General features: G+C 44.3%; 1 protein-coding gene across 1 annotated transcript in view; it reads right to left on the minus strand.

Annotated features, from left to right (window-relative positions):
- LOC115647670 (store-operated calcium entry regulator STIMATE-like) overlaps positions 1-20,677 on the minus strand; it is an 82,052-nt gene that overhangs the window by 36,744 nt on the left and 24,631 nt on the right. The window lies entirely within an intron of this gene.

The raw sequence follows: 20,677 nt of genomic DNA on the forward strand, positions 1-20,677 counted from the left end.
GGTTGGATGGGGCAGGGCAATCAGGATTGAGAGGAGGGGTTGGATGGGGCAGCGGGGGGCAGTCAGGGGCAAGAGTTCCAGAGGTGGTCGGGAGAAGGGGTGGTTGGATGGGGCAGGGCAATCAGGATTGAGAGAAGGGGTTGGATGGGGCAGTGGGGGGCAGTCAGGGGCAGGGGTTCCAGAGGTAGTCGGGAGAAGGGGTGGTTGGATGGGGCAGGGCAATCAGGATTGAGAGAAGGGGTTGGATGGGGCAGTGGGGGGCAGTCAGGGGCAGGGGTTCCAGAGGTAGTCGGGAGAAGGGGTGGTTGGATGGGGCAGGGCAATCAGGATTGAGAGGAGGGGTTGGATAGGGTGGCAGGGGTTCCGGGGGCAGTTGGGGACAGAGAGGGGTGGATGGGGCAGGAGTCCCAGAGGGCCCACCAGGGAGTGAGAAGCAGGGGGAGTCAGATGGGGCTGGGGCTGGGCCACGCCTGGCTGTTTAGGGAGGCACAACCTCCCCTAACCAGCCCTCCATACAAATTTTGGAAACCGATGTGGCCCTCAGGTAAAAAAAAAAAATAAAGTTTGCCTGCCCCTGGGCTAGATTCTACTATTTAGACTTAGCCAAGCTAGGAGATTTAGAGCTAAGCCAAAGGCTCTGGTTGAGCTTTGCAAACTGGAACATGAGCAGAGACACGAGAACTGATCATGCACCTATAAAACCACTAGACAGTTAACACCAGAAATATTTTCACTACTTTGTCTCAGGCTCTATTGCTCTTGGAGTCAGGCATGCCGCTGGCCTCAGGCGTGTGCTTTTATGGGCTTGTCCACTTTTATACACAGCACTGCGATTTCAAGGATATGAAGGACGTGAGTGCAGTATTTCTTGACACAAAAAACAGGACTTTAAGAGACAACTCTACAGTGGCAGCTAGGTGCACTGGTTTACCTCTGACTTCTAGTTCTAGGATTTTATCAGTCTAATTTGAGCTGTCAACTTCCGATTCCCATTCCTAGCTCCTAGAAGTCTCTTTAAGCCTCAGAGATGGTGACCAGATTATCACTATGACTCTGTGAAGTTCCTAATTGTCAACTAAGGATGGTTTCTAATTGGGGGTGAGAAAAATGATTTACAAGAGAGACACACACCTGCCCCACTCCAAAATGAAGTACTATAAACCACTCCAAATTTAGCACTATCAACCTCCAAAAAAAAATTGAAAGTAACATTTTCAAGCTACAACCTTGATTTAAGTCATGGGGGGCATTATCAAAATGTTATCCAACTCGTGCAGAATAGAGGAGTTAACCAATGGTTGACTGGGACTGAACGTGCAGCACGTACAGTGTAGGCAAGTTCATCTTGATAAGAATCCTTTCATTTTTACGTCTCCCAAGTTGGCAAGTGGACGGGTTTGTATTTAAAACATGTGACTGCTGCAGGACAGAAGCGATATCCTGGACCAAAACTTAACTGCCTTTCGCTGTAGAGGAACTATAGAAATTACAAGATACTAACGCAGAGACTAACACAAGGAGCGCTAGGTTAGAATGACAAGCAATAGGGTGGGTACATACAACATTTAATAGTGCAAACCACCTGCACAAAATACAATTATATAATCTCAAAGTAAAGGCTTAACCAAAGTTTCCAACACGTCCTTTCTGAGAACAACAGCTCGTTGACTGACAGACTCTTCAGCAGCAGGTAAAATAAGCTCATCAGAAAGACAGAAGTGACTGACAATAGAGGAGAGGGTTGAAAGAGTGAAAAAGTAAGATTATGAACCACCAAAACACCCACTAAACACAAGAATGGGCCCGTTTGACCGAACAGTTTTGCAAGTTCCTAGCAAGGTCTTGTTTCTATTTAATCAGCTTGACACTACATAGCACCTCTATCTATGGCCGTGTCTACACTACAAATTAGATCCCCCTAATTTATGACAACATACAGCCACCGCAGTTATTAAATCGCTTGTGCGTGCACACTCTTTGCTCCTCGTGTTGGCGGTGTGCGTCCTCACCAGGAACACTTCTCTCGGGTCTATTGTCAGTGTGGGGCATGGCAGAACAGCTCCTGAAGGCCAATAACAGTCAAGCTGGTGTTACTAAATCAGCAGAGAGTCATTTAGGGTGGTGGGAGCCAAACTTAAGTGAAGACACTTCCACAGCTGGCTCAATGTAAGACAGCTTACGTTGACCTAACCATGTAGCATAGACCAGGCCCAAGAGCATGTTCAATGTTAATTAAACTTGTCAGTCCACTTGAGATAGGTATCCACACCCTGTTTTAAAGGGAGGAAACTAAATCAGAAAGCTTAAGTGACAGGCCCAAGATGACACCAGTAGTCAGTGGCAGAGCTAGGAATATATTGAATTTCTCCAGACTCCCAGTCTAGTATTGTAACCACTTGCCAACATTCCTTCACTCATGTATAAACAAAGGTCACAGCGAAACAGATTCTCACTTGAGACTCTCCTGGAAAAGAGAACTAGGTTAAGGGTGGAGTGGATGCAAGATGCAATCGTAGTGCAGATGAACACGTGTCTGGGCACAGGTAATGGGATTTCGCATTCATGTCAGAGTGTGTGCATGCACACAGACAATATCACTACACTTCCCTTGTCAGCCCTGGAGGGAGAGGGAATCACATTAGCATAAGGAGAACCTGTGAAAGCAGCAGGATCAGGGAGAGATGGAGAAAAACTTCCTCAAATACAGATGGATGTTGCACCTGAGAAGCCAATGTCTGTAGCTGTGCTAAGCTGGTTTCAAACATGTTACCTCATCTGAGGTGCCTGCTTTCCATTAGGTGTTTCCACTGCAAGGGTCTCCAGAAGTGCCTAACACTAAGCATATCCCCAGCGACTAGAGTTTTGAGCCACCTACTTCAACTGTACACCAAAAGTTAGACAGACAGCAGGCAGGCTGGCTTCGGGCAAGTAGCACATACCACTCTAGTGCTTCCTCCCACCACAACTCCCATAAGAGGTGGCTATTCTCAGTGATTTTCCTATGAATGAAGCCTGAAAGGTCCCTGCAGTTACCAAACAACTACAGCAATTCATTTCTAGCCCAGTCACTTATAACTGCTCTCACGTTTATCATCATGGAGGGTGGGGGGCTCTGTGCAGCTACGTTCCAAGGTAGTAATGGGTTAGGGGCACAGTTGGACTGGAAAAGCTGTTTGTCAAGATCCGTGGTTGTACTGGTGACCCCTTTCACATAGCAAGCCTCTGAGCATGACCCCTCCTTACAGATTTAAAACTTTTTTTATATATTTAACACCATTATAAATGCTGGAGGCAAAGGAGAGTTTGAGGGGGAGGCTGACTGCTTGCAACCCCCCCCCCCATGTAAGAATCTTGTGTCCTCCCCTGAGGGGTCCCAACCCCCAGTTTGAGAATCCCCTGGTCAAGATTGTTTTGGCTTGTACTGTACAGGGTGACATGAGCATTGTAAGGTGGTCTCGGAAAGGGCAAAGTCTATGTCCCAAAGAGCTTACCGGAATTGTCCTAGTCCGCATTTGTGCGGTGCCTTAGCAGAATGAGTTGTGGCCCCTACACCCCAATACAAATAGTAACTACCTGACCATCTGAAAGCAGCGAGTATAGCATTAAACCCAAAAAACTACTGCCTTCCAGCTAAGTCATATGAATCAGGAAGTCTATTCTAAAGAGAAAGTTGGTAATTATAGTTAAAACCACACAAGTTGGTCTGATTTAGTTGGGGATTGGTCCTGTTTTCAGCAAGGGGTTGGACTAGACGACCTCCTGAGGTCTCTTCCAACCCTGATATTCTAGGATTCTAAGATGGATCACAATGCACAGTTTGTTTTGAAAAGCTTTGACAGCTTGGAGTGGGACCCCAACACAGTTATTTGGAGTCAATGATTGTTTTCCTTCCAGGTCAGAAAGTTTCAGACTCCACCACCACAAAAAGTGTTGCCCCCTCATCTCATTTACCACGGTTGTATTCCAGCTGAGCCTTCAGTGATAGATTGATGAATAGTGCCATCTAGTGGGAGCCTGTGCAATGCTGTGTCACCAGGTGGACAGGATATCAACACACATGAGCATCAGTGAATAAACATGATGTAAAATCCCATTAGAGAAGATATCACTAGGGGATATTCATTGAACTCTAATAGCCCAACCCTCACAAATGTGCTAGACATGCCGGCTGAAGTAGCTAGGCATGATTATTAATTATATTACCAATGCTCAAGTAGTTACTAAGCTGATGACAGCAGGAGTCTGAACAGGCCTTCAGGGTAGCCTGTCTTATCACCACTTTAAGCCACTGTACTTGGGCTTTGCAATCTACCTGCTTTTAAAAATATTAGAAGACATAAAATAAGCATGTGCTGAAACCATTGCCTATCATGCCACCAAATACAATCTCATTGTTTTCCTCTACTCCCCCATCCACCTGTTGTCTCTTCTCTTATACTTTGGTTGTAAACTCTCGGGGGGGGCAAGCACCATCTTATTATGTGTTTGTGCAATACCTGCACAAGGATCAGGACCGGCACTAGTATTTTTAGCGCCCTAGGCGCACAGCCATTTCGCCCCTCGCGCTGGTCCCACGGCTCCGGTGGACCTGCCGCAGTTGTGCCTGTGGAGAATCCCCTGGCCTGCAGCTCCGGTGCAGCTGCCACAGTTGTGCCTGCGGAGGGTCCCCTGGCCCGTGGCTCCGGTGGAGCTGCCACAGTCGTGCCTGCGGAGGGTCCCCTAGCCCGCGGCTCCGGTGGAGCTGCCACAGTCGTGCCTGCGGGAGGTCCACCGGAGCCGCGGGAGCAGCGGACCGTCCGCAGAAATGCCTGTGTCAGCTCCACTGAAGCCGTGGGAGCAGTGGACCCTCCGCAGGCACAACTGCGGCAGGTCAACCGGAGCCACCTGCCGCCCCCCAATAATCCTGGCACCCTAGGCCATTGCCTAGGCCGCCTAAATGGAAGTGCCGGCCCTGACAAGGGTTCATCACTAGGAATCCTTCCATGATATTTCACTGTTCCACGCTTGCAGATCTCAGCAGGTAAGTGATGCTGGGTAATTCTGTCCTCAACTTTCAACTGAGGCTCTCAGAAATGCTTTACAAACCACAAAGAACTTATCCTTGCTCCTCTACTGTGAGAGCTAATAAAGAATATTCTTGTTCTAGAGACTGAGGCACAGGGAAATTCAGCCATTTATCCGAAGTCAGATGGGAAGTCTGTAGGCAAAGCCATCTTGATTGCACTCTTTGCATGCCAAGGCAATATAGATAAGTCATAATAAGTACCAGCAGTGGTAATGCTTGGCTGCCCAGATCTCTGGACTCCTAGCCTTGGGTTCCAACTACTAGTCAAGCCCCATGCTCTGCATTTTTCCATAAAGTAGGAGATTCTTTTGATAGGAACAGACAATTTGCTACACTGTATCAGACCAGAAGTCCATCTAATCCCGTAATACATTAACAGTAGCCAAGACCACATGCTCCAGAGAAAGGCACAAAGGACCCTTGTAATCAACAATTATGGCATAATCTCAGACTCATAGACTCTAGGACTAGAAGGGACCTCGAGAGGTCATTGAGTCCAGTCCCCTGCCCTCATGGCAGGACCAAATACTGTCTAGACCATCCCTAACAGACATTTATCTAACCTACTCTTAAATATCTCCAGAGATGGAGATTCCACAATTTCCCTAGGCAATCTATTCCAGTGTTTAACAACCCTAACAGTTAGGAACTTTTTCCTAATGTCCAACCTAAATCTCCCTTGCTGCAGTTTAAGCCCATTGCTTCTTGTCTGTCCTTAGGGAAGTTATTTCCTAACCTCCCCACCACACTGAGAGGACATCAGGCATTCTTCCTCTCTCCTAGTGTTGCCCACTCATGATTTTGTTGAGAGAGTCTTGCAATTTGGTGTTTTTAGAGTCCCAGCTCTCAGAATCTTGTGATTAATAGACAGATTTTACTTTCATAAGTTTCTAGCCCTCACAGTTAGTGGGGGCAAAGCCTGGAAATGTGACCCCTGAAGGCTCAGAACAGCAGGAGGCAAATAAAGATTCCAAAGATCTCATACTCCGAGCCTGATTTTTGAATGCGTAGGGATGGCAGTGCTTTTAGATAATATACAGGAGACCTACCTATTTCATTCTGATTTATAAACAAAAGCCTACTACGCTAAACCCTTGACCAGTTTAGAAAACTAAATACACTACATATGCCAAAAAATCTCGACTTTTTGCAACAAGTAGCAGCCCTTATCAGGGCCACGTGTGGAGACATCAGGCCTTCCTGATGATCAACAGGACTGGCAGAGTTTGGACCAAGGGTGGGAATAGATTCCAAAGCAGACGGGTCCCTTACGCATAAGCATTACTGCCAAAGCTCTCTAAAGTTGAGAGTGAGTGATCCCAACCTTCAGATGGTGAAGTTTAAATTAGCTGTTACTACTCAAGAAAGATCTTGGAGTCACTGTGACACGGTTCTCTGAAAACATCCACTCAATGTGCAGCAGCCATTAAAAAAAAAAGCTAACAGAATGCTAGGAACCATCAGGAAAGGGATAGATAATAAGACTGAAAATATCATGTTCCCTCTATATAAATCCACGGTACACCCACATTTTGAAGACTGTGGGCAGATATGGTCGCTCCATCTCAAAAAAAAGATATATTGGAATTGGAACAGGTACAGAGAAGGGCAACAAAAATGGTTACGGGTACAGAACAGCTTCCGTATGAGGAAAGATTAATAAAACTGGGGGCTGGTCTACACTAGGGGAGGGGATCGATCTAAGATACACAACTTCAGCTACATGAATAACGTAGCTGAAGTCCAAGTATCTTAGATCGAATTACTTACCGTCCTCACAGCGCGGGATCGACGTCCACGGCAACCCGTCAACTCTGCTACCGCCGTTCACGTTGGTGGAGTTCTGGAGTCGACAGGAGCGCGTTCGGGGATCGATATATCGCGTCTAGATGAGACATGATATCGATCCCTGAGAAATCGATTGCTACCCGCCGATACGGCGGGTAGTGAAGACATAGCCTGGGACTTTTCAGCTTGAAAAAAAGATGACTAAAAGGGGATATGATAGAGGTCTATAAAATCTTGACTAATGTGGAGAAAATGAATAAGGAAACGTTACTTACTCCTTTACATAACACAAGAACTAGGGTCACCCAATGACCCAAGGCAGCAGGTTTAAAGCAAACAAAAAAGTATTTCTTCACACAACGCACAGTCAACCTGTGGAATTCGGTGTCAGGGGATGTTGTGAAGATACAAAACTAGAGCAGGGTTCAAAAAGAACTAGATAAGTTCATGGAGGATAGGTCCATCAATGGTTATTAGCCAGGATATGCAAGGATGCAACCCCATAAACTGAGCGTCCCTTAGCCTCTGTTTGCCAGAAGCTGGGAGTTCACAATATAGATTGCTTGATGATTGTCTGTTCTGTTCATTCCCTCTGAAGCACCTAGCATTGGCCACTGTCGGAAGACAGGATACTGGGATAGATGGACCATTGACCTGACCCATTATGGTCATTCTTATGTTCTTAAGTGCTTCTGTTGATAGTAAATGCACAGAATAGCATGCTTCAAGACGGCCTCAAGTAGGTAGATCCCAACCCATTTAGAGCTTAATAGGTCAAATCCAAAATATTACACCTGAAAACCAGAGGAGACCATGGAACTCTGGTGCTGTGTTCCCACCAGCTTGTCAAGCAAGTAGCCACCTTCTGCACCAGCTTCAGGTATCAGATTGACTTACTGAGTAGCCCCACAGAGACTAGGTTACTGCTGTGCATGGTATGGATCATAGCTATTCACGTGTCTAGTGGTTTATGTTTTAATTCTGCTAAACTCTTCACCTCAGCGATATCCCATGGCTGTGAGCTCCACAGGAAAAATATACGCTGCATGAAGTAGAACTGAACCAATAATTAATTCTTCAGTTTGGGAGCCAAACCAATTTGGTGCTAAACTGATTTCTTGGAGTTTCTTACCAAATGAAAACAAAAACATTGTTCTGGGTCAAAACAAAAAATTTTTCAGATGACCCAAAATCAATTTCTTTGGGTTTTAAGTGGTTCTTTTAATTTTTTTTGTTTTTACATTAAAAAAATCAAAAACAAGAAACAAAAGAAAAAAACCTAAAACTTCAAAACATCTTGACATGGCCAAAATGAAGCTTCTTGATTTTTTTAAAATTTCTTTTTTTTTCAGCCCAACTATTTGCTGAATTTGACCGAAATTTGCAAACAGTTTTGGTGCTCCTCCCAAAATAAATAGTTTGGCAAATAATAAAATTCTCCTCCCTCAAATCACCCAGCCCTAGAGTAAAGTAGTATTTTCTTTATCAGTTCTGAAGTTGCTGACTTTCAGTTTCTTATCTATGAGAATGGTCACTTCTATTGTACTCAACTTTCTCAGTAACATTTTGTACACCTCTACCATGTCTCCTCTTTATGTCCTGATCATGAGCCAGTCTTCAGGTCTACTCCACCCACAAGCAGGGTTAATATTCTCAGCCTCAATCCCACCATAGTGAGATGAAGTTTGGGGGTCCTGCTCAATGCCCCTGTGCTTTCAGAGGATCAGATACGTACTTTTATCAGAAATGCCTCCTCCTCACACATTTCTTAGGCAAGACAGCTGCACTCGCCCTCTGCAAGGCGCATCTCAAAAAAAAAAAAGACAGTTACCTTTTTCATAATTGGTGTTCAAGACAAGTTGCTCAAGTCCATTTCACATTAGGTGCATGTGCTCACCACATGCACCGGTGCTGGAAGTTTTTCCCCTCAGTGCTATCTGTAGGGGACTGGCTCTGGCACCTGTATGCCATGGTATAAGGGGCACCACCGGTTCCTCCCCTCCCCCGCTCAGTTTCTTCCTGCCAGAAACTCCAACAGTGGGGAAGGAGGGTGGGTCATGGAACGGACGTGAACAACACATCTCGAAGAACACCAGTTATGGAAAAGGTAACTGTCTTTTCTTCTTCGTGTGCTTGCTCACATCCATTCCATTGTAGGTGACTCCCAAGCAGTATCAACAGAGGCAGGTAGGAATTCATGAAGGTGTCGATTGAAACACAGCTCTGCCAAATCCAGCATCATCGCTGGCCTGCTGGGTGATGGCATAGTGTGTCATGAATGTGTGCACTGAAGACCATGTGGCGGCTCTGCAGACGCTTTGATGGGGGACATGCTCTAGGAAGGCTGCCAAGGATGCTTGTGCTCTGGTTGAGTGGGCCTTCAAGATAGGTGGTGGTTTGGCTCATGCTAACTCATAACAGAACCGGATACAGGAAGTGATCCGGTTAGAGATCCTCTGCGAGGACACTGGAAGGCTTTTCATCCAGTCCACTGTCACAATGAAGTGTTGCGTCGACCTGTGGAAGGGCTTGGTGCACTGAAGGTAGAATGCTAGGGCACGCCGGACATCCAAGGTGTGCAGCTGCCTCCCCTCCGTGGTGAAGTATGGCTTCGGACAGGGAAGTGGGAGAAAGATATCCTGGTTAACATGGAAGTGGGACATCATCTTGGGCAGGAAAGTGGGGTGGGGTCACAGCGGGACCTAGTCCTTGTAGAAAACTGGATAAAGAGGCTCCAAAGTAAGGGCTTTAATTTCAGAGAGTCGCCTCACTGAGGTAACAGCTACAAGGAAAGCAACCTTCCATGACAGGTTGAAAGTGGAACAAGAGGCCAGGGACTCAACGGGAGGCCCCATAAGCCTCGAAAGGATGAGGTTGAGGCCCCATTGCAGAATCAGGTCCCAGACTGGTGGGAAGAGAGTCACTCTAGTCCTTTTAGGAACCGAGTAGACATGTCGTGTGAAAACACCGATTTGCCCTGGACAAGTTGGTGGGAGGCCAATATGGCTGCTAAGTGCACCTTGATGGAGGAAAGCACGAGGCCTTGACGCTTAAGGTGCAGCAGGTAATCAAGGAGTTCCACAGGTTGACTGAGTTGTATGAAGAAATATTTCCTTTTGTTTGTTTTAAACCTGCTGCCTATTAATTTCATTTGGTGACCCCTAGTTCTTGTGTTATTAGGAGTAAATAACATTTCCTTATTTACTTTCTTCACACCAGTCATGATTTTATAGACCTCAATCATATCTTCCCCTTAGTTGTCCTTTTTTTCCCCCAACCAGAAAAGTCCCAAGTACTCAAGATGTGGGCGTACCATGGTTTTATACAGAGACAATATGATATTTTCTGTCTTATTATCTATCCCTTTCTTAATGATTCCCAACATTCTCTAAGTGCCCTGTCCAGTCTACTTTGGAAACATTCCAAGCTGCCGCCACTTCTCTTGGGACATTACACAGGATTGGCACGTTATTGCAACAGAATGTGTGCAGTGCTTGCTATCAAATGACGGAAACGGAGTCTTTTTTTTCAATAAAATTAATTTTAAGAGGCTACTTGTGTCTTGTTCTGTGCATGGGAGAAAGGGTTACAGGCCAGTTCAGCTGGAGAAAGGTACTTCAGTCTCAAATCTAAGATCAGTTAGCGTTGCAGTGCAGAGAAATGTATCAAACTGGAAAGGGAGTAGCTGTTTAACAGCACCTGCAGATCACTGAGCAAACTACCCAGCTGACCATTAACCTGGCAGCAGGAGCGTCCGTGATTATTCTCATTGCTGTCCTAATGGAAAATGACATGTTATGTATCCAGAACTGCTCAGGCTAGAAAGACAGTAATTCTGTGTGATAAGATGACAAATAAGAGGTAAGAAGTTAATGGTGTGGTGCCTTGTTGAGCACGGCTTGTCACGCCTCATTAAATTTAAGAGAGTTATCCGAGACTGTAATTATCAGAGACAGTAAAACTGTTGTATTAAAGATAAAAGCTAGTATTATAGAGAAATAATTAACTGCTTAATAGGGCATTTACTGGGTAGAGCTGTGGCAGGCTGTCTCTGAATTAAAAGCTAGAAAGCCAGCCAAGATTACTGGGGCTTAAGCAGGCAAGTGAAGTAGTTCAGTAGCTGTGACCTGAAAGGTTATTGGTGATGTTAAATCCACAAAGATGACTCTGGTTTCTTTGAAAGCTGAAAAACCCTCTGCGAAGAGATGAGTTTTTCCTTCCAGAGTGCAGTTTCCACAACATATTTCCAGTAAATACAGACTGAATAATAACTGGATGAAGTTTTGGGAAGAATATAGGGACCTTCTGCAAACTAAGTAGAGCCATTAGGGTCAGTTCAGAATTGACTAGCGTCCTCTAGGCAATAGGATACTGGACTGGAACTCTGCAGATATGGATTCTAATCCCAGTTATGCTTATGGCCTGCTGCATGACCCTGGATCAGTCCTTTCACCTCCACCTCTCTTCCCATGCTTGTCTATTTAGAATGGTGCAGGACAAGGTACATCTAGTGCCCAGTACAATAAAGCCTGGCCGAATTCGATAGCTGTCTAAATTATTTTTAAAAAATTGAAGTTTATTTGATTTAAATTTTCACAGTTGTGGCAATTTCTGGAGGGTCAGACAACTGACGACAGTAGAGAGAGACTCAAAAAAGCTAAATCTTTATTAACAGTTAAAATACAAATTGTCAACATCACATGTTTAAATATACAGAGTAAATATCCTTAAAAACAAAATCAAACCCGTTTTTACTATTTATTCACTTATCTATTTGTAACAAGCCTAATTTGAAAGTCTAAGTCATAGATTTTGACTAATATGTTCTCAGACAGCATTTCTCTTTACTATCTGTAAATGTTGTTTATTATTGATTGAAATATATATTTTCCCTCAGTTGGTATGTATACAGTCAAATGAACATTTGTGGATAAAAATCTAATCCTTCCAAGTCTACATATAATGGAGTCGCGGTCTCATTTGGTGCCTCTAGGTGCTAGTGTAACACAAATAATGAAGATTGCTTATTTCATTTACTAAATGTGCATTTATTGAGTAGAAAAGAAAGTAAGAGCTAGACCAAGCTCACATTCCTAATCTCTTTCTAATAGGTGCATAGGTGTTAGGATTTTTGTAGCATGTTTTAGCAAGCTAAGGTGGAGTCCAGCTTCATTTATATCCCCTCTTTCCTTTGCTCACATCTTGGGCACAGAGTGCCTTTGGAGCCCAAATTTGTCATGCTTGGTGTCAGCCCAGAGATAAGTTGTTTGGAAAGATCAATCAAAAATTGGTCCAGCAATTTGGAGTTCTGAAAATATAAACACATGCACAGCTGACTGGAACCTCATGAGCAGAAACTGTACACAACTCAACCACTAATCAAACTTATTGAATCTGGGATAGACCCTTCGTTATATGGGTCTATGGGCAGAGAATTATTCAGCCATGCAGTTGTACACAGTGCTGGGAAGCTTTATAAGACAAACAGGAAGACGTGGGAGCTGCCCCAAAGTGGTCACAATCTAATTTTGAACATGTGACTAGTAAAAGTAACAGTAGGAGGGGACCACAGTAAAGCAGTGAGCTCACCAGTGTAGTTGGTGGAGAGGTGTTTGTCTTGCTCCACCACTTGTTAATCCAAATAGATTTATGAAACCGCTATAGCCATTAAGCGAAGGAAGTTTGGTTCTTTAGCTCAATAGATGCTCATACATTTAAATCCAGAAGTCTCAAGTTCAATCTTTGATGGCCCACTCAAGATCACTGTTACATGTTGTCATAAACAGATAGCTAAGGGTTAATGTCTCTTTCACCTGGAGCACCTGACCAGAGGACAAATCAGGAAACCGGATTTTTTCAACTTTGGGTGGAGGGAAGTTTGTGTCTGAGTCTTTATTTTCTGGCTGCCTGCTTTCTCTGAGCTTTGGAGAAGTAGTTCTGTTTTCTAATCTTCTGTTTCTAAGTGTAAGGACCAAGAGATCAGATAGTAAGTTATATGGTTTCTTTTCTTTGGTATTTGCATGAATATAAGTGCTGGAGTGCTTTGATTTGTATTCTTTTTGAATAAGGCTGTTTATTCAATATTCTTTTAAGCAATCGACCCTGTGTTGTGTCACCTTAATACAGAGAGAACATTTGTATGTATTTTTTCTTTCTTTTTATATAAAGCTCTCTTTTAAGACCTGTTGGAGTTTTTCTTTACTTCAGGGAAATTGAGTCTGTACTCACCAGGGAATTGGTGGGAGGAAGAAATCAGGGGAAATCTGTGTGCGTTGGATTTGCTAGCCTGATTTTGCATTCCCTCTGGGGAATAGGAAAGTCCTTTTTGTTTCCAGGACTGGGAACGGAGAGGGGGAGTCACTCTGTTTGGATTCACAGAGCTTGTGTCTGTGTATCTCTCCAGGAGCACCTGGAGGGGGGGGAAGGGAAAAAGGATTATTTCCCTTTGTTGTGAGACTCAAGGGATTTGGGTCTTGGGGTCCCCAGGGAAGGGTTTTCAGGGGGACCAGAGTGCTCCAAAACACTCTAATTTTTTGGGTGGTGGCAGCAAGTACCAGGTCCAAGCTGGTAACTAAGCTTGGAGGTTTTCATGCTAACCCCCATATTTTGGACGCTAAGGTCCAGATCTGGGACTAAGGTTATGACACATGTACATCTTGATGGGCGCTTAGACTTGCTCATAATAGGCATCATAGAAAGATGGTATATTAATGGAGAAAATCAGAGCTTTGCATCCTGAAAGTTAGAGAGTTAGATTTTTTTTTTCCATTATGACAGTCATAAAATACTAGAGTAACTTAGCCTGCTGGGACATCTGAGATTTAGGGCCATTCAGCATGAAACACATGGACTTTCAGAACTACTGAATCATTTTCTTCAAACTTATCTTGGTTTGTAGATCATGAAGACTTACAACTCAAGCCAAGTTTGAAGACTACTATGATCAGAAATAGTGTTTATACTCACCAAGTCCTAGGAATATGTTTAAAGGAACTGTAATCACTTTAAGTCTGGCCAGTTTTGAAACACTTCTTGCATGTTTATAATTAAGTTGTGTTCTTCCCGTCTTAGTTTTACAAAACAAATGCATCAAATTTAAAGTAGCCTGTACAATTAGCGAAAGGCTTTAAAGATCCATTTTCTACTTGTTACAATCAACCATTCCAATTAAGAAAAAAGTTAGAGAGATCTAAAGAGAAGACTGACCTCTCTAACACTTAACATTAAAATAGGATGGAAACAGGATGCTTAATAGGACAGGAGAACAAGTGCCAGTGATAAAACAGACTTTGAAAAGACTGATCCCCTCTTCATACCTCATTTCAACACTGAAGTGACTCTACATGATTTGTCTCATACAAAATACTGTAATACACCATTCCAGGTTGGAGGAATACGGGCGTTTTTTAATCTTTCCAATTATTAAAGTGATTTTTCTTAATAATAGCCTATAGCTGAAATGGGTCTCCATTTCTGCTATGAGTGACACGTAATCCCAGTTTAATACCATCTCTTAAAAATGCATTGATTTGTAGACTGAAGGAGTGAGCTCAGGTCTATAAAAGTAAGTTGTTTGTCCTGGCTGATAGTAGGTAGCCTGTTCGGGTCTTTCCGGTAAATTAAGCTCTGCAAGTAGATTTCAGCGTAGAAGCCTATTATAATAAGAACAATATCAATAAAGCACCAAACATCCTCCTAACCACACAGTAAGATATATTGTGCTTTGCATCTGTAGATAGTACAATGCTTCATAAAAAGGTGGCCAAAGATTCTTCACTTTCCCAAATGGGTAAACTCAGAAGCGAGGTGACAGCCCCAAGATCACCTGCAGGTCAGTGGCACAGCTCTGCTAGCAACAGAACCCAGGTTTTTCCCCCACCCCCAACTCCCAGTCCAGTGCTCTGTCCACCAAGCAGCACTGCCCCAACAGGAATCACAGTTCTCACTAGGTTTCCAGTGTCCATCAAGTGCAACATGAGTAACACCACGGATCAAAATCAGTCTTGCCATTAAACACAAAAAACAAAACATACAACAAAAAACCACCAAAATAAACCCACCCCCAACCAACTGAAAAACCCATAGGTCCTGCCTTTTGAGCTGAAGGCAAACCCTCTGTAAGCAGTATAGGGCTTAGGATTTAACTGAGCAGTCCAGCAGAGGTATGAAGAGGATGAACTAGCTCATTAATTTTTGTCCACAGAAAGACCCTGAAAAGCCATCTTCAGCTCCTTTCCTAAAATTCTTGGCTCCTGCCTTTCTTTCATGTACCATATGTTGCTTAACATGATGACTCCCTATCAGCCAAGGTCTGAGATTTTAAAAATCTGATCTGGTTTTAAAAAGAAAGTCCCTAACCAGATTCCTGGCCTGACCTTCTGACATGCAGATGCCAGGGCTAGGAAGTTATCACTCCCATTAGAGGGCAGGAATAAAGCAACCACATTCTGTCTCTAACAGCCAAGAGTAATAAGATGAACCCTACTGAGCTCAGGAAACAGGATATTTCCCCCTTTATGTACATTATAATCTTACACTTAAACGTTTCTGTATCCGTTTACACTGAAATGGGTTTTTTTCTAGACACAGGATTCATCCTCCAAGCCCCAGTCAGGATTAAGCAAGTCAACAGGCAGGATATGCAGGCCAAAACCTTGGGGTGCCATTATTAGTCTAAACACACAACATCCCGGACAGCTTGGTCTGAGAAACAATGGAAGGGGAGAGAGAACAGCTGTTGAAGCAACCAATGAGCAAAAGGCTCTCAAGATGACTGGTGCCTGAGCTGGAGGGGTTCTGACATACATTTAAGACCCGGCTAAGTGAATAACACCAGTTACACAGAACAGAGTACTCTAACAGAGAGGGTAAGGGGACATTTATCTATAGAGAAGAAACTGGATAGGTCTACGCTAGAACTGCTGCAGCTGTGCCGCTGCAGTGTAGACACTTCCTATGGTGGCAGAAGGGATTCTTCCATCACTGTACTAAATCCATCTCTCTTAGAGGTGGTAGCTAGGTCGATGGAAAAATTCTTGCATCCGTCTAGCACTGTCTACATCAGGGCTCAAGTCAGTTTAACGACATCACACAGGGCATGAAATATTTCACAGCCCTGAGCCATGTAGTTAGGTCAACCTAACTTTGAAGCGTTGGCCAACCCTGAGCCAAAGTTAGGACTGTAACTCTAGTTTCTTTCTAGCAGGCATTGTGGCCCAGTGACTAGAACGCTGGAGTGGACTCAGGAAACCTGGGTTCTAGTCCCAGTTCGGCCAGGGGCCTGCTGGGTGACTTGGGCAAGCCTCTGCCCCTCAGTTTCCCTATCTATAAAATGGTGATAGTGCTACTCTTTTTTTAGGGCATTGAGAGATCTAATGAGGAAAAGCACTGTACAAGAGCTTGGTATTATATTATATGCTCATTCCCCCCTGAAGCACCTGGCACCAGTCATGGTCTAGATGAACCACTGGTCTTACCCAGTATGGCCATTCTGATGTTTCTTAGTATAATGTAATTGAAAGCAAAACAAGTAGTGAAAAGCCTGAAGCTGGGAAACTAAATCACGGGATCATAGGATATGGATCTTTCCCCTTTCTGGTTTAATCACTTCAAGTCCTGCCCATGTTCTTGGGAAAGATTCATTACAATATGACCGATTGTCCACGGTCTGTATAAAGCGAATTGAGCTTGACAGCTCGCAATCCAAACATTCACATCACAGAATCATCATTACACTTGACCTCCTTGCTGACCTTTTCACGAAGAGGCCAGAGATCCAATGGGCCACAGGGTTAAACTGGCCCGTGAGGCTAAACTATCCTCTTACCACTAGATGTTCTTCACCTAGGTCAAGGGTTCTCAAACTTTATTGCTCCATGACTCCCTTCCCACAACAAAAATTACTACACCGCCCCAGGAGGGGGTCCAAAGCCAGAGCCTGCCTGAGCCCCGCCAAAGCCCCATCACCTCGGGCAGGGGGACAAATCGAAAACCCAAAGGCTTCAGCCCCAGGCAGGGGAGACTAACCTGAGCCCCACCATCCAAGGCTTAAGGCCTTGGGCTTTGGCTTCGGCCCTGGGCAATGGGGCTCAGGCTTCAGCTTAGAGACATTCTTTCCTGACAAGCGGATTACCATTGGTGATGTTGAAATGCCAGGTGATCCAGCCAACACTTGCTTCCAGGACCATATACCAGCCACTTCAACAGCATCAAGGAAAGATTCAGCTACTGGCTCAGCAGGTGCAGAATGACAGCTTAATGCACTTTTGGTACATTGAAGGGGTGCTGGCGCTGTTTATTCACAAGCTGGCATAATATCTGTGAAGCAAAGGGGAAAAAGTTGTTGCCATGGTAGAGGTGGAACAGCTGTCTGCTGAGTTTGAACAGCCCAACCTGAGGGCTATTTGAAGAGCTCAATACAAAGCTATACAGCTCAGGGAGGCTTTGAGAGAGCACTTTAAAAAGGAGCAACGGCAATTCATTGTGGTTTACCGTGCACTATGTGGCTCCGCAGTTTTGAGGTCTGTTAGGAACTGTGTGGTGCTTGGCGTACATCTATGAATATAAGCACTCTTAATGCACTTGTTAATTTTACAGTGCTTGCTGTACATTTATGATTATCACACTGTTTGTCTCTGATCGTATGAGTTGTGTCACTCTGTTCAACAACAAGTGTGTGCTTTCAGAACTCCTAGACACTCTGCAGCATATGTTGTGAACTAATCATGATTAATTTTCCAAATAGAATTGTATTCACTAACAAAACCAGTGTAAAGAAAAACCTGTGCAATTTAGGAAGTTTTTTCAGTGTATTTGCTTTTAAATTAATGGAACAGAATTTAGGGGAAACAACATTCATGCCAATTTTACCTACACACACTGACCTGGAAAAGCCACGGTTGTGGTATATGTGAAGTTGTGGTTGTCCTTAAAGTTCTTGAGGGTGGAATGGGAGGGTAAGGATACGGCCCCTGATACTACATGGAATCATGAGGGGCCCTAAGGATGCATTGTAATGGAGTTCTCCACGGACTGCAAAGGGAGGCAAGCCTGTCATTGCTGAACCTGTAGGCCCACAAGAGTCAGTGGAGTCTGTGTTTTTTGGTTCTACTCTTGTGTATGCACTTGGTGTGAAAGCTTTTCCATTACAAGCACAGTCCATATTTTACTATAATGCAATTCCATAGGAGGAGTCACATTTTTCCAATAATGTGCAATACAAAGTCTAGCTCAGGGGAGGGCAAACTATGGCCCAGGGGCCTGTCATAAACAGATAGCTAAGGGTTAATGTCTCTTTCACCTGAAACACCTGACCAGAGAACCAATCAGGAAACTGGATTTTTTCAACTTGGGGTGGAGGGAATTGTGTCTCTGAGTCTTTTTGTCTGTCTGCCTGTTTCCTCCGAGCTTTGGAGAAGTAGTTCTATTTTCTAGTCTTCTGTTTCTAAGTGTAAGGACAAAGAGATCAGATAGTAAGTTCTATGGTTTCTTTTCTTTGGTATTTGCATGAATATAAGTGCTGAAGTACTTTGATTTGTATTCTTTTTGAATAAGGCTGTTTATTCAATATTCTTTTAAGCAATTGACCCTGTGTTGTATCATCTTAATACAGAGAGAACATTGGTATTTTTTCTTTCTTTTTTATATAAAGCTTTCTTTTAAGACCTGTTGGAGTTTTTCTTTACTTCAGGGAAATTGAGTCTGTACTCACCAGGGAATTGGTGGGAGGAAGAAATCAGGGGAGAGCTGTGGGTTGGATTGCTAGCCTGATTTTGCATTTCCTCTGGGTGAAGAGGAAAGTGCTTTTGTTCCAGGATTGGGAACGGAGAGGGGGACTCACTCTGCGTAGTTTCACAGAGCTTGTGTCTGTGTATCTCTCCAGGAGCACCTGGAGGGGGGAAGGGAATCAGGATTATTTCCCTTTGTTGTGAGACTCAAGGGATTTGGGTCTTGTGGTCCCCAGGGAAGGTTTTTCAGGGGGACCAGAGTGCCCCAAAACACTCTAATTTTTTGGGTGGTGGCAGCAGTACCAGGTCCAAGCTGGTAACTAAGCTTGGAGGTTTTCATGCTAACCCCCAAATTTTGGACGCTAAGGTCCAGAATCTGGGAATAAGGTTATAACATGGTGGCAGTGGCGGGAGATAGACAGAATCCAGAAGCCAGTAGGAATATTATATTTTTCTTTTCTCTGCTAAGGGCTTTTAGCAGAGAGAAACAGTTTGGTTTTAAAAGGGAACCAGAGAGAATTTTTTTTTCTGCTCTCTCTAGCAGTTTGTGGTTTGCATGTTAAGCGAGAAGACTGTTAAGGGTCTTTTGTCATGCAATAGCACTCCCATTGAGAGTCATACCAGCACTCTATATGCATGCAAATAAAGTGGTTTTTCTGGGTTCCCTTCATTGAACATTAGCTAGAGAGAGAAAGGGAAAAAAGCACTGTTGCTAGGCAGACTTCAGGAGGCAACAGAGCCTGCAGTTCAAAAGAGAAACACCGGAGGGCACCCCAACACAAGAAAACAGGAACCATGTCTACCAGGACAAAAATGGAGGCTGAAGACCAATTCAAAGAAGCTGAACACAGGCGACAACTGGAAATAAAACAAAAAGAGATGGAGATAAAAGAAAAGGAAGAAAGCATCAAACTGGCAGCCTTCCAAAGAGAACAGGCAGCCCAAGAGGCAGCACACAAAAGAAAACTAGAAGAAGATGAGTTGGCCCACAGAAGGAAGCAAGAAGAAGAAGAGTTGGCCCACCGCCGAGAAATGGAAAAGCACCAAAAAGAAATGGAAAAACAACAAAAAGAAATGGAAAAACAACAAAAAGAGAATGAAGAGAAGGAAAAACAGAGAAAACATGAACTGGAGATGGCAAAAGCTGGGCTGCATGTGCCAGCCAACCCTAACAACCCGGCGCCCATTATTGCTCCACAGCACAGGAAATTTCCCACCTACAAGGCAGGTGATGACACCGAGGCCTTCTTGGAAAATTTTGAAAGAGCCTGTCTTGGGTACAGCATCCCCGAAGACCAGTACATGGTAGAATTAAGGCCACACCTCAGTGGACCTTTAGCAGAGGTGGCAGCTGAAATGCCCAAGCCGCAAATGAATGACTATAAACTTTTTCAAACCAAGGCCAGATACAGGATGGGGATAACCCCAGATCATGCCCGTCGGCGCTTCAGAACCCAAAAATGGAAACCAGAGGTGTCATTTCCCAAACACGCCTACTACATTGCAAAAAACTATGAGGCCTGGTTAACAGGAAACAACATTCAAACCTTGGAAGAAGTGAACCTCCTCATACAAATGGAGCAGTTCTTGGATGGTGTTCCTGAAGACATCACACGGTACATACAAGATAGAAATCCCAAAACTATCGCTGAGGCGGGGGAGATTGGAGCCAAATGGATGGAACTGGCAGAAAGCAAAAAAGCTACTGTCAAGGGGAACGATTACCCCAGGGGGCACACAGACCATAAACCCTACAACCGAGGACAGCCAAAGACCCTACATACCACCCAAGTAAAGCCACAGATACCCTACTCTTCAACCTCACCAGTCTCCAGTAACTCACCTCGGCCCAGTGACCCATCAGATGGAAGATGCTTTAAGTGTAATGAACCGGGACATATCAAGGCCAACTGTCCCAAGAACACCATGCGAGTGCAATTCATTACACCACCATCACACCAAAGATCCCCAGGCCCGGATGCCTCTCAAATACCCTTGGAGCGAAGGGAAAATTTGAGAGTGGGCGGAAAGAAGGTTACTGCGTGGAGAGACACGGGGGCACAAGTGTCAGCTATCCACCAATCCTTCGTTGACCCCA

This window comes from Gopherus evgoodei, chromosome 1 (assembly GCF_007399415.2).
Source record: "Gopherus evgoodei ecotype Sinaloan lineage chromosome 1, rGopEvg1_v1.p, whole genome shotgun sequence".
Classification (NCBI taxonomy): Eukaryota; Metazoa; Chordata; order Testudines; family Testudinidae; genus Gopherus; species Gopherus evgoodei.